The sequence below is a fragment of the Pogona vitticeps genome, chromosome 6, assembly GCF_051106095.1.
Source record: "Pogona vitticeps strain Pit_001003342236 chromosome 6, PviZW2.1, whole genome shotgun sequence".
Lineage (NCBI taxonomy): Eukaryota > Metazoa > Chordata > Lepidosauria > Squamata > Agamidae > Pogona > Pogona vitticeps.
The window spans coordinates 7,483,226-7,497,079 of NC_135788.1; the positions used below are offsets into that span (position 1 = coordinate 7,483,226).

General features: G+C 37.5%; 1 protein-coding gene across 15 annotated transcripts in view; it reads right to left on the reverse strand.

The window, feature by feature from the left end:
- KMT2C (lysine methyltransferase 2C) overlaps positions 1-13,854 on the reverse strand; it is a 168,403-nt gene that overhangs the window by 90,065 nt on the left and 64,484 nt on the right. The gene's annotated exons all lie outside the window — the stretch shown is intronic.

The following is a 13,854-nucleotide window of genomic DNA, read 5'->3' on the forward strand; positions in this document are numbered from 1 at the left end:
TTTATGAAGAAATCCTGTTGCTTAGTATATTAAGTCACAACTAGAGTAGGCCTGCTAAATCTGTGGATTTGGTGAGTCAACTGATCCATAAGTTCTGCAACAGGATTTCAACCATTTTCTCACTGTTTCCTGGTTAACTGAATTAGGCAAAAAGATAGCATCTACTAAAATTCACAGCACACTAGATTGGATTTCTTGTTCCTAACTGAATATCCTAACCCAATTACAGCACAAATGAACATGTACTTTTTAATAACCCACTTGGTGGCTGAAATCCTGTTGCTTTGTTGGCAATTAACAAGGTGCTGCTGGGATTCTTGAGGTGGTGCACTCCCACTGGCTTGGCATGCACTCAAGAATCCCAGCAGACTTGTTAACTGCCAGTTAGAAGCACTCAAGATTACCCAATTTACAGGATTTCAGCCAGCATGTCAGACTGTTATGCAATGTTTGCAACAGAGGGTTTTCAGTCTGATGATGCAGTAGTAAACTTTATACAACAGAATAGACTTTTTCAGCCCCTTTTAATTCCTGTCGTAGCTCTTCCTTCCTTACATGTTCAGAAAAATCTGTCAACCCGTCATGTTGGTTCGCCCACAAGAAATAATTATTTAATCAACCAAGGCACTATAGCAACATACTAAACTGGTCTCACTTCATTAAGAAAACCTGTTCACATTGGCAATATATTGTTTTTCCCCCTTTATACTTCTCAGGCAGTTGGTCAATAAAATCTTTGTCCAAGGAAAATGGTTGGCACCTTCCTCTCTGACATTGTTATAGTGTTACACAGCAGAGTGATCCACTCTTTTAATTTCTGAACAAATGCTTCTGTAAGTAAAACTTCTCAGACTACAACTCCCAGAATCCTTCAGCCAATACAACTAGCAGTTATCATGGCTAGGGGACTCTACTGCCATAGTTTATACATGAACTATGTTAAGCTCCATTAGGAGCTCCATTCCCTAGTGTATTGTTGCGTGCAGCTATGAAAACAAAGCAATGCCTAATGAGGTAGGGGATGCAGACAGGATTTATACTAAGGAGAAGTGGAAGGACAATATAGTGGGAAAACGTTAAGAAGGGGAATCCAGGGCAGCTAATTGGGCTGGCACTCGTTTACGTTTCATCACAAAGGAACACCTTTCAAAGTTTCAGAAAGGTAACTGTTATTCTCTTGGAGCAAAAATTAGAGACATGTTTTAATTTGTCAAAATTATGCCCTTTCTAGTATTTGTATACAAACAACATAACTTTAAACATTGTTTTTTTAAATAATGTAAGCTGCCTTCAGTTCTTTTTAAGTAGAAAGGTGGGGTAAAATATTTTAAATAAATAAATAGATAAAAGTAAAGCTTTTGTAGACTTCTCCACTTTACTATGTTCATCGAGTCATGTCTCAGTTATTATACTCAAAATGTGGTGAGAGAATGGAAATGCAAAAGGTACAAATATTATTTTTAACTTAACATCAGGAGCAAACATGTTAAGTGGTAACACAAATATGTTAGCCCAAGTGAGCTAACTAACACATCCACTGTGATGAAAAGTCAGATAGAACAAAGAAAGATGAACTAAAATATTTTCTATATATAATTATAATGAAAAATATCTGAAGGAGATCACTTCTTATTCTCCCTTTTCTTGATCTTCTCCACTTTCCCCTGCAAATCATATAATAAATGTGTCACCGGCAGGGTCTTTCTGACTCACCCTGATGGCTCTGTAGGAGTTTTATGCCATCATAAGTTAGTGGCAAAATACTACAACCAGTTTCTTCGTGCGACAAAAATTCACTGTTTAATTACATTGCATCAGCAACGTATGTTTCCTCTCTTCCTATTTCTTTTAATAAGAACAGTTTCTATTAAAGAAACATTTTAAAAACACAATGATTGCAGTAATTTTCCATTTTAATACCTTTTCAAGATTTGTCTTGTACAGCTAACCAACAATTACATTAAAAAAACATTATAGTCATTTAAATTTAACTATGTTTTACAGCCCCATGGGGCAAGGAATTTAGCACACAGTCATTCCACTGTGTATTGTTTCCTTCCCAAGTTTATCAACTAAGTGGTCTTGTTATCAATTTTACACAATGGGATTATACAGATACTGTAGTTAGATTTTTAAAAATGAGAACAGTTGGGGAAACCTGAGAAGCAGTGAAAAATGATTTCCTATGTTGTGCAGATGAGCAGTAAGTGGGGAGTGGCATTGACCTGAACCCTAACAATGCATATGGCAAAACTAGAACAGCAATTAAAAGCACTTGGCAACTTCACAAGAGAACATTATAAATGATGTGGTACGTACAAACAGAAAGAATAATTTAATAAACCTATGGATATCCACATTTGCTAAACTCTTATAATAAGGTGATAAAGCAGTCAGAAGTCGTACGTCTCCATGGGTTACATGTTGACTAGAAGGTTTTTCCTGTCATCAAAAGCAGCTTCACTTCATGGCAAATGACTAGATGTCATGATTTAAGAACCTCAGGCCTTTCATTACTGTAATTCTGACTGACCTTTGACAAAATAAAGATCAAATACAGTAGTACACATATAACATGTTTTGGAAACGGTTATGTAAAAGGTACTGCTTAGTGCAGGGGTAGGCAATTAATTTCTATGGGGGGGGCACATGAAAAATCTGAACTGTGTTCAGGGGCCAAATCAATTTTCTTAAAAATAAAATGAAACAGTGATGTTATGATTCTTTTTATTTTAAACTTGTTAATCTTCACAAATGCTAAAGAGGTTTTTTTGCGGTATGTTAAAGACAAGCAACTGATCAACTGTAGGCAAAAAGCTATAAATGGTTTTGATGTTCAAAACTGTCCGCGGGCCAGACGGGTGGCTCACAGGCCATATGTGGCCCTTGGGCTGTACTTTGCCCACGTCTGGCTTAGAGGCACAGATTTAGAGGGACTTAAAAAATTGTTAAAGTACTTTCGAAGAACTACTGTAAAGCAGCAGAAAATGGAAACTTTCAAAACAAAAGCTAACGAGATGTTGAAGACTGGCTAAATGTGATTCCTAAGCAAGCTATAAGAACAGAAAAAATAGAAAGCATTGCAAAGTTTGACCTTTTTTTAAGTAGAAGAAATATACTAAATGCAATTGAATGGGCTAGAAAAATAAAGACTAGTAAGCTTATATTGTATTTAGAATAGAAAATGGGATGTATAGACTCTACAAACGCTTTGAATTTCAGTTCTCAGAAGCCCCTGTCACAGTGGCCAATGCTAAGCAATTGTGGGAACTGTAATCCAAAATCTGAAGAAACAAACGTTTTCTTGTCCCATGCTAAATAAGTCTCACTACAACTAAGTCTTCAATAACTATAAACATTTATGAAGATGATGCACAAAGAGTAAAGGATGACATACATCCTAAGATACATCCTAAGACCAGAAATACAAAGACCCAAGCACAGATAGTTTTACTTCTGCACGGTTCAACAAACATTTCCCATAATTCTTAAAGGAATAGTATATCACACAAGAATGCTCCCACATATGTCATTAGCTAAGACCTTGTTTCAGTTTTACTTGGAACCAAAAGATGAAAAGCTGTATTCTTTCATCTGAAACAGGACCAGGAGCAGATTGGAGTACTAATAATGAACCGTTAATATTCAACATTAAAGCTGAAAAAGACCACTAAAAGAATTATAACGCCAAAATATAAACAACAATCCTGGTGTTGTCCACATAAGAAACATATTTTCATTACTCAACTTATAGACGGTGAACCAGAAGAACTGTGGGTTATACCAGAAATATTATTAGGAAATAATGCAAAAAGGCAATTCTTAAAGGAAAAAAAAGAGAAAAACCTAGTGGATGACAGAAGAAATACTTACAATCAGAAAATTGTAAAGATCAGGCAAGAAGCCAAAGTATCAGGTAACAGAAATAGGGTCAGAAACTGCAGGTCTAGAAAGCAAAGTGAAAGCTGCTCTGAAACCAATTGGAAAAATAAATCACTGGGATAGATGGAATGCCAATAGAACTATTCCAAGCCACAGAGAATATGTCAAAATTCTAACAAGAATACGACAACAAATTTGGAAAATAAAACAATGGTCCACAGACTATATTCAATTTACATTCCAATTCACAAGAAAGGAGATGCCAAGGAGTGCAGTAACTACAGGACCATTGATATAATGCCCCATGTGAGCAAAGTGATGCTCAAAGTGTTATAACAAAGGCTTCTACTTACATAGAATTAGAAGTACCTGATTTTCAAGCCAGATTTTGAAAAGAGTCACTTGAGGCACATATATGCTGGCTATTGAAGTTCATCAAAGAATTTCAGAAGATCAGTCTCTGCTAAATAGACTACAGCAAAGACTTTGACTGTGTGGATCATGAGAAACTATGGGTTGTTTTGAAAGAAATGTGTGTGCCTCAACACTTTATTGTCCAGATCCACAACAAGAAACTATAATAAAAACAGAAGATGGAGATGGAATAGTTTCCTATACACAAAATTGCTAAAAATTAAGGCTGTTCTACATAAGCATGTTGTGATTTGTCAAAGTCGTCAAATTTCCAGATGACACAAAATTGGGTGGAATAGCTAATACCCTGGAAGGCAGAAACAAAATTCAAAATAATATTGATAGGTTGGAGCTCTGGGCTGAAAACAACAGAATTAAATTCAACAGGGACACCTGCAAAGTACTGCACCTCAGAAAAAGAAACAAAATGTACAGTTACAAAATGAGGGATACCTGGCTCAGCAATGCTACAAGCAAGAAGGATCTTGGAATTGTCATAGACCACAAGGTGAATATGAGCCAACAGTGAAATGTGGCTACAAAAAAGGCAAATGCTATTTTAGGCTGCATTAACAGAAGCATAATTTCCAAATCCCGCAAGGTGCTAGTCTCCCTCTATTCAGCACTGGTTAGGCCTCATCTTTACTGTGTCCAGTTCTGGACACCACACGTCAAGAAGGATGCTGACAAATTGGAACAAGTTCAGAGGAGGGCAACAAGGATGATCAGGGACTGGAAACCAAGCCCAATGAGGAAAGACTGAAATAATTGGTCATGGTTAGCCTTGAGAAAAGAAGACAGAGGGGTGACATTATAATACTTTTCAAATACTTAAAAGGCTGTTGTACAGAGGAGGGCACTCGATCATCCCAGAGTGCAAGACACATAACAATGGACTCAAGTTACAGGAAGCCAGATTTCAATTAAGTATCAGGAAAAATTTCCTAACTGTTAGAGCAGTAAGACAGTGGAACCAATTACGTCAAGAGGCGGTGAGAGCTCCAATACTGGAGACATTCAAAAGAAACATAGACAACCACCTGGCAGATATCCTTTGATTTGTATTCCTGCATTGAGCAGGACCTGATGGCCTTTACAGGCCCCTTCCAACTCCACTATTCTATGGTTCCATGATTCTATGAGAAGATAGGATTGCCTAGAAAAGACTGAAGGCAGCAAGAAAAGAGGAAGACCAAATACAAGAAGGACCAACCCCCTAAAGGAAGCCACAGGGTTGAATTTGCAACCAATGAGCAGGGCTGTTGAGAAGAGGTCATTTTGGAGATGACTCATTCATATGGTTCTCATGAGTTGGAGGCGACTTGACAACATGTAACAACAAATTCTGAAGTTATTAAAATAACTGTAAAATAAGCCAATCAAATTGTGCCAAATGATGACTTCAAACAAACAAACAAACAAAACCCTGAACTCCATGGATAAGAAAAAGGAAGTCTCCAGGGAGAAAACTGATTACTATTTTCCATGCATGCCTATTTTGACATTTCTCCACATGAAGCACAATTTGGTACTTCAGCACTGTTTAACCAATGAATGGAAGCAATGAACACAGTGCAGCAGAAAACTGTGGATGGGATGAGAAGCAGACTCAGAAAGCTCACTTCCTCTTCTCTCTCCCCATTCTCATTCCTATCACCTACAGAGAATTAAGGGCAATAGTTAAGAGAAATACGATAGAAGTGTGATTAGTTTCACTGACAATGCAAAACTCACTCATCTGATAGCAATGAAGTCCCTGCTGGAAAGAATGGTGCTGAGTGATCCCTGAAGGCATCTTTAATCAGCATAAGAACTTCTGACTGCTTGACGTGGTAGGTGTGTTCTAATAAATGCCCCTCCTCCAATGTGACCTCCCTTACTCTGTGCTGAAGGTTTGTTACTTGCACATCCCTTTCCCAGCTCTCTCACTCACCAACTCAGTACTGAATTTATTTTTATTTGACTGTTGTTACATTGCATGTAACACTCCGGCCAACCTAGCAGTTCGAAAGCATGTAAAAATGCGAGTAGATAAATAGATACCACCTCGATGGGAAGGTCACGGCGTTCCGTGTCTAAGTTGCACTGGCCACGTGACCACGGAAACTGTCTATGGACAAACGCTGGCTCTACGGCTTGGAGACGGGGATGAGCACTGCGCCCTAGAATCAGACATGACTGGACTAAATGTCAAGGGGAACTTTTACCTTACATTGCATACTTCAAATGGTACAGCTTTGTCATAAACTTAAAGTTAACTTGCTGAGACCACACAGTCACCAATTAGCAGATTCTAAAACTGATTAGCCTGAAACATTAATTTCTAACCTAATAAAAGTTATGTAAATGTAATCTGTCTGCTGATCCTGGTTTGCTCAATCAGACCACATTCATCAAACACTTTACACTTCTCCCTCAGAACATTATTTTAATCCCCTTCCATTCCTGATCTACAAATAGATGAAGTAGGGTGGAAAACACAATACTGTACGCACTTCCCCTACGCCCACTACCTTTAAAATGTATCCGACTTCTTTATCTGACAACATTGAAACTTAAACAGTATAACTGGTATATGAATTCTGAAAATGTAGTAACATTAAATTTATTCAGCTATCTTTATTTGCCAACATTTTGTACTAAATTCCCCAGTTCATTAAGCTTGATAGTTAGCAAGAGTCATAACTGTTAAGTAAATTATATCCTTTTGATAAACATGCTTATTTGAAATCATTGATTCTCCTGCCCCTTTAACTATATCCCTAAACAGATGTGCACAACTGCAAATTCTATTTGGTGCCTGGTTTATGAAGTGCAATGGCATGTTTACAACTGCACAAGATCCCCTCACCCAGGAGTAAAACAAACCTTAATAATGCTTCACCATCTGTTTCTTAATTTTACATTCAGTTAACTTTACATTCCAAGCCAATAATCATTTCTCTTACAATGCCGATTGTTCAGCTGACATTTATTCATTATCAGTTTGTAAAGGGCTTATATATCTATAATGTTTCCATTGCTCTTAACTGTAATGCTATTAGTTCCCTCATGAAAGATATATACACATTCCCCCTCTAATACTCTTGCTCATTAATTAGCATAAATTTGCATTTATTCCAGATTGTATCACTTTGTACTCCAAACTGAAGAGAAACATTTGACTTTTTTTACAACTACCTCATGTGTTGTGTTTTTGATTCACTACAATCATTTATAACATCAAAACCTGCAAACTCAAATAAATTATTAGTGTCTGTGATGTGTTTGCGTGAATGTGTGCCTATACTGTATATTCACAAGATATCTATCTCCCTCCCTCCCAAATGTGTTTCACAATTTAAAAATTTTCCTTGCAAAAAAAAGGACATTATGCATTTTATGGAAAAAATTGTGAGCATTAATTTAAAGATGATTGATACAGTACTTAAATCAGAAACTTAAAAGCCTACCCTTTTCTTTCTTCCATTTTTACTCTCACTAAACAAAAATATACTGTATGTGGCATTTTAATACAGTATTTCCATATAGGTAAAGTGCTCCAGAATCTACACTACAAAGCCCCAAGACCTAAACTAAAAGCCTTCACAGCTACGTAACTGAGCTCAGATTAAAAGAGCATGAAGACCACTGAGCTCAAATTAAAGGAGCCTGAATTAGTGACTGTTTCATTATGAAGTACAGTAACTCTCTTGTGCCCACATTGGGTCAGTTTTCCAAAGTTCTGAAAGACATTCGGAGCAGAATTTTAGGCACCTAAACAATGCCAAAAGGGCAGAAGGTTTTTTTCCATCTTTTAAAAAAAGAAAAGCTTGTTATTTCCAAGGATAACACTAATGTGAGGAAAACAAGACAATTTACCTCCTGTTTTCTAAAGGGTGTGCCGCTTAATTATTTTGGATGTACCATGCCAGATTCCAGACACTTCAACAGTGGTCTGCAATTTAATGGTAGGGCCCACGATGAAAGAAGGTAGTAATACCACATCCTTGATTTTGCCCAATTAAAAACATGAAATGAACTGGATAGAATTACCACATAGTGCTTAATAAGGTTGACATTTTTGCAGTGGACAAAATAAATGAACTGCCAATGTTAATGCATGTAACTAGTCCAAATAAAATCAAGAGAATGTGATTATGTGACTATTATGCTAGTATGCAATGCCTGGCTTCCAGCTCTACCTCACCTGCCTCCCAAGTACTCTGACCTTTTTGTTTTTCAGATGAGTGAACACCGCTGCCAGGTCCGACCTTTTCTAGGGGACTTATCCATCATAATAGTTCAGATCTGACAGGGAATAAACATTTTCAAGATGCCCAAGGCTCAATCTAGGCATAATAAATGCAAAACCCACTCAAAATAATTATAGTGCTTAAAACATCAAAAAACATCTCTTACTATAAGCAACTCATTACATATAGTACTACCAATAATACACCTGCCCTGATCCTGAAACTAGCTCACCAACATGATTGGGGTTGCGACCATGTAGAACTGCAGAGTTCATTTGAACCTGTACTGGAGAGCACTATCACTGAGCAAGAAGAAGAGATCCAAACGCTGGTTTCTTTTCAAGTAAATTTACAAGTTATGTGGTCAAGTCAAGTAACATGCAATCATATGAGTACAGACTTACTGAAACATAAGTGAGCACTAATTCACACAGGTTTTTAATTGCCCTGAATCTTGGACTTTGTAAAGGAAGACTAGAGTGGAAATTCTATCAGAATCATAGGTTGCATATTCTCTTTGATGTGCCCTTAAAAGTTTAGTGTTTTTTTTTGTGCATTTCCTGTCAGCTTCTCTCTAGATGCCCTTGCCCATTCTTGCTTTTTCCAAACACTCAATCCTTCAAGTATATTTTGGAATTCCGATTTTTAAAGCAGCAAACCCTTTTTGAAATCCCTTTGTAATAACAGCCTCTCTTCCTTCATTCCAATACTCTGATATAAAAAATGTGGAGTTCCAGAAAGAGCCTTTTTTCCACAGCCCTGAAGTTTAAAAAAAACAACAACAAGTGAAAACTCTTTATGGACTGCCACTGCCTTCCTGCTTCAATGCCAAGAGTGCATTCAAACAGAGTAGTATTTTCTACTGGACATTCTTTCCACAAGAAATTGGGAGCAGCTCTTCAAAGGATGAAAAGAAACTAGTCAGAAGAAATAAAGCTGTTCTCCCTCCTGATGAATTGTGCTAACACAGCTCAGAATGAAACAAGCACAGGCTTGTAGCACCTGTCGGACAAGCAAGTATACAGTATGGATTTAATGTAGATAAATACTCTTTAAACTACAATAGCAAACCAGTCTGGACAATTAATCTATGATGGTATGTCATCATACAGGCATACCAGAATGATTGGGGGGGGGTGACTTAAAAATAAATTCAAAATGAACTACCAGATAAATTCAAATTGAACTACCAGATACATCAAATAATTTGAATGTTAAATGTCATTTCATATTTGGCAGACACGGGTGGATTTTGAGCTGTCTGTTACATACACATTTTACAAACAATATTATAACCACACATTTTGGATCAGGTCCTCACTATGCATTCAGAGTTCCTGTTACTAGTTTATTTCTGTTCATGTGCCACTGAACAGATGGCTAGATCTCAGCTGTCCTCTCAAAGGAACTACCTAAGAATAAGTAATGTAAGGATATAGCAATACTTATTTACTGTTACAGACATCTTCTAAAAACTAAACCGATTAAATAAAATGAAGTGTTACCTCTTGTATGAAGCTTATTTAATTTGCGGTATGTACATGATGTTTTCCCAAGTATTTCTGAAGAACAAGCCATCTGCTGAATTCTGGGCATCAGGTGGCAGAGAAGTACAGAAAGGACCTCCCTAGTCTCAGAAGTAATTTAACAGACTTGCTTAAGCTATGGTGAGACAGCATACTACTCATTAACGCTTTAACAGTAAACTGAAAGCAATAGTATATTTAGTTACTGTAAACTTCCCTGAAGCAGAACAATGTGGCTCGTCAATCATCTTGATTAGTCAGAGAAGCACAGCGTATCCCTTAGAAAAGCAGAGTATGCTAAAAGTAAAAATAGAAAAACTATAGTGCAACCATTCAAATAGATTTTTAAGATGCACAATGACTGCTATATAATCTTTCCATTTGAAGCAGAACGGTATGACTCAATTCATAGATTACTGGATCACGGGACTCTACTCCTTCTGTTTCAAGAGTGGATCCAAAACACAAAAAGGAACAAGACAAGGATGTCCATTATCACCATTACTCTTCTTAACTGTGATTGAAACATGAATGCAGCAGATAAGAATGTCAGATAAAATCAAAGGCCTCAAATGAGGAGGAGAGACATTTAAGGTTCAGGCCTTTGCAGATGACCTCCTTATTTTGGTAGATAACCCCAAAAAAGCGATAAAGGCTCTAATGACGGAATTAAAGGACTATGGCGAGATGGCAAGCTTAAAAATAAACCATAAGAAAACCAAAATCTTAACCAAAAACATGCAAAAACAGAAGACAGAGGAGCTATTACAAACCACAAACTTTCAGGGGGGAAGAAAAGTAAAATATTTGGGCATATTATTAACAAAAAAAGTCAAGTATCCTTCTGAAGGACAATTACCTGAAATTGATAGATGAAATCAGGGAAGACATTTCTAGATGGGTAAATCTACAACTGTCAATGATGGGTAGAATTATTTATTTATTTACAGTGGACCCTCTACTTACGGAATTAATCTGTATTGGAATGGTGGCTGCAAGTCGAAAAGTCTGTAGGTCGAATCTCCATTGACCTACAATGCATTGAAAACCGATTAATCCCATAACCGGCAGTTTTTATTCTATTTTTGTTCCATTTTGGTTTTTTTCTGGTCTGTAGGTCGATTCTCTGGCTGCAAGTCGAATCTAAATTTTGCAGCCAGAGAAGTCTGTAAGTCGAGCCGTCTGTAAGTCGAGCCGTCTGTAAGTCGAGGGTCCACTGTATTTATTGAATTATTTATTTATTGAATTTATATCCCGCCCATCAAGCAATAGACTACTCTGGGCGGTGTACAACATATAAAATAAAACAATTTAAAATATAACAATGATATAAGACATCATAATCAAATTGATTCAAGATGGAAAAGGTGAAAAGAGTAAATCAAGTAGTAGTTGGAGGGAAGGCCTGCCTAAACAGCCAGGTTTTCAATTGGCTTTTAAAGATGACCAGCAAAAGGGCCATGCGGATCTCCGGAGGGAGATTATTCCAAAGGCGAGGAGCCACTACCGAGAAGGCCCAGTTTTTTGTTTTTTTCCTTCCGGGCCTCCCTTGGCCTGGAGTTGTTGTTGTTTAGTCGTTAAGTCGTGTCCGACTCTTCGTGACCCCATGGACCAGAGCAAGCCAGGCCCTCCTGTCTTCCACTGCCTCCCAGAGTTTGATCAAATTCATGTTGGTCGCTTCGATGACACTGTCCATCCATCTCGTCCTCTGTCGTCCCCTCCTCCTCTTGTGTTCACACTTTCCCAACATCAGAGTCTTTTCCAGTGAGTCTTCTCATGAGATGGTTGGACAGTGCATCAAAGCTACCAACACAAATTTGACCAAACTCCGGGAGGCAGTGGAAGACAGGAAGGCCTGTCATGCTCTGGTCCATTGGGTCATGAAGAGTTGGACACAACTTAACGACTAAACAACACGTCTGAATTGGATTGTGTAACATATTGAAAGTATAATTTGAGTGAATCATATATAATATGTGGGAAATATATTACTGTAATTGCTTGTAAGGTACCTTTTCAATCTCCCTTTTTATCCTTACCCCCATTGTTCCCTTCCCTTCCCTACCCTGATATGAAAATAAAAACTGTGACTGAAAAAAATAAAAAAAAGAGTGCATATGAAGAATCACTAGTATCAGCCATGAGGGTGAGGTCCCTTCCTTTGCCACTGCATCAGGGGCAACAAAATCAGAAGAACACAAAATACTTCTCTAAAGAGACTCTGACTAATTATTTATTTGTACAATAAGGAATAATGACATATTCAGCTACTTAAAAACTGACCTCTAGATGTCAGATGTGAATTTTTTAAAGTTCATTTTTAGAGTGAGCAGCTGTGGAAGTGGTGAAGCAATCCAAATAAGTCATACAAATTCACTGCATGCAAAGGAAGTTTCAGCTAATCAAAAATAGTTCAATTATTCAGAACTAAGATAACATTCCTGTAAAATATCTAAACATGCAATGGTAAAGAACATATGAAGGTGTTGTATACTGAAAAATTAATTAATTAATCTAGCTTTGTACTGCCAATGCTATTGTCTAAGGCTAAGCTAAGGTACCACTGGTTATTCCCCAGATGATTTAGTGCTGAATGTTTCAATTTTGTTACAACAAATGCAGTTTCTTGCAATCGGTGAGCAAAATTCTGTTGCATAAATTTATGCTGGTGTGTTCTGGATTGGGTACCAGAAATAGTTAATTAAAAAGAATTTAAATCTTACTATCCCTCTCCCTTTCAGGTTCTGAGGCTTCCAAGGGCTCCATTTTGACCTGGGAAAGATCTTGGAAGCTTCAAAACACTAGCAAGGAGCCTTTAATACTAACATTTTTTGTATTTTTGTGGTGGGCCTGAATACTGTTTGCACGTTGTGTTTTCTTCGAATGTTTCCCCATGCGGTCCGTGACCCTTTTGATGTTGTGGCCAGGTACATATTGGGACCACAAAATGCAGCATCCACATAAAGTACCTTCAACAAGACAAGAATCCTTAGACAGCAAACAGCTATGTTCAGTTGCCCAGCTACGTATTCAGCCATTCCACCACAATCTACCCAGAATTTCTATTGTCTTCTCACATGTTTTTCCTTGGAACTAAAAAACCAAAGAGAAAGAGTTTTTTTTTTTGCCCGTTGACAGAGAGTAGCGTATCAAGGTGCGCTGAGAAGGGGAGAGTCAAATCATCTGAGCAACAGAACACCAGACCACAAATACTGACAAAAGAACAAGCAGCAGCAGAGAGCTCACTTTCTCATTCCATGCCAGAAAGAACTTTGTTCTATTGTTTTAGCATTACAGAAGAGACAGATAAGCATATGAGCTTCTGTCATCACCCCAAGAAACAAGAGCTGTTGTATTGTGGTTTTAAGCACTCTTAAATATCTTCACGAAGGCTTTCACGGCTGGGATCTAATGGTTGTTCTGGGTTTTTCAGGTTGCTGTCCTCTGAAGATGCCGGCCACAGAGACTGGCGAAATGTCAGGAAGAACAATCTTCAGAACACGGCCAAAGAGCCCGAAAAACCCAGAACAACCACTCTTAAATATCATTTGGGGGGGGGGGGAAATCACTATACATAAATGTGTGTACATAATTAGAACTAGCCATCTTCTTTCCTCTAAATACTATATACACAAATACATAAAAAATCCTGAATAACACGTAAGCAAGATTCACCATTAGAAAATTCTTACCCAAAGACTACACTAATAACATTTTTGGTTCATATATTTAAAAAACTTGACTCACAACTTTAAATAAACTGGTTTAAGTGTATTCCAGCCACAACACATATTTGT